The 1,389-nt window shown below is 34.9% G+C and overlaps 1 long non-coding RNA gene across 1 annotated transcript; it reads left to right on the top strand.

Annotated features, from left to right (window-relative positions):
• The first annotated feature begins 181 nt into the window (after positions 1 to 181).
• On the top strand, positions 182 to 1,141 carry LOC110457253. Its single transcript, XR_002463675.1, has 2 exons — positions 182 to 286; positions 980 to 1,141. It is a non-coding gene; the product is annotated as an uncharacterized LOC110457253 (long non-coding RNA).
• Positions 1,142 to 1,389: the final 248 nt, after the last annotated feature.

The following is a 1,389-nucleotide window of genomic DNA, read 5'->3' as shown; positions in this document are numbered from 1 at the left end:
GTTAGGAGTGACATATTGTTGCTATGTTGTTTACAGATAGGGGTGACATATTGTTGTTATGTTGTTTACAGTTAGAAGTGACATATTGTTGTTTTGTTGTTTACAGTTAGGAGTGACATATTGTTGTTTTGTTGTTTACAGTTAGGAGTGACATATTGTTGTTTTGTCGTTTACAGTTAGAAGTGACATATTTTTGTTTTGTTGTTTACAGTTAGGCGTACCGTACATTACGGGGGTAAAGGTGGATATTATTGAGCACACCAACTCTGTCGCTCTCCCACATGCGGTAAGTTGTGTCTTTGAAACATTTGTTATAAATTAGAAATACGATAAGTATAAACAATATATTCCATATATATGGACATTTACAGACCAAAGCGTTCTGTCTACACGTTTCTGGTTGATAGATAGGAACAAAGCTCAATATTTGAATGCCACTCAAGATCTGTCATATGCGAAAACAGTTTATTAAGCCACCGAATGCGTTTCTCCCGTTTTCATTACAACGGTTTAATATTGATTGATGTAGAAAGTATCCATAAACGAAATGAATAACAGTTTTAGAGGCTGATTTTCTTGTATCTATGATTATATATTACAGCATATATTGCCATTTATAGACATAGCTTTTGTCAGTTGTCATTTATAGAAATGAAGCGGAACTCTGTCAGTTGTGATTTATGGAAATGTAACGGAACTCTAACTGATTGAGCTACTTAGTCGCCTAAGTTCTGCAGAAAAAATGAAATTATTTTACGTGAAAATAATTTTGGACAAATATACACTCTGAGATACAAAAGTTTACGAGATCCAATTTTGTTATAAAGACGATGCTTAGCTGTGAGTTGTTTCCGTTTATTACCCATATAAGGACATGTCAGATATTGCCTTGTACTTACATTGAATGGTGTTAAAACTCCTCATTAATGTTGGCCTTCACTTCTCCCCGAACACTCACGTCACGTCTCTCTGTTAACAGGGACCGGATAACACGGACATTAACAACACAGACACGGCGCGAGAAACATGAGAATGGACTTGAATTATGTGGACACATGATTTTCACGTGCAGTCTTTACGTGGATTACAGGAACTATCGTCAAACATGGGCTTTATTAATAAATTATTTTTTATACAGAAAGGTTGACAATCTTTGTTTTCATTTAACTAAATGGCTAGTAGAAATAAAGGTGTCGTTCTCGTCCAAGAACGACTTATTTCCTGGAAAAGTACCTAACGGAGATTAAGTAAACATTACAACCTTATGTTATTTATGTTACAAATCCGTAATGCCTGTAGGTAAAACAAAATCGAGATAGTTTATCACGGTGACATCAATGAAGACCAGATATAGCCATCATAAACCAGATATAGTCATTTAACAGTCAG

The sequence above is a fragment of the Mizuhopecten yessoensis genome, unplaced genomic scaffold (assembly GCF_002113885.1).
Source record: "Mizuhopecten yessoensis strain PY_sf001 unplaced genomic scaffold, ASM211388v2 scaffold9057, whole genome shotgun sequence".
Classification (NCBI taxonomy): domain Eukaryota; kingdom Metazoa; phylum Mollusca; class Bivalvia; order Pectinida; family Pectinidae; genus Mizuhopecten; species Mizuhopecten yessoensis.
Note: the sequence above shows the minus strand (reverse complement) of the source record. Positions and strands in the feature narration are given on the sequence as shown.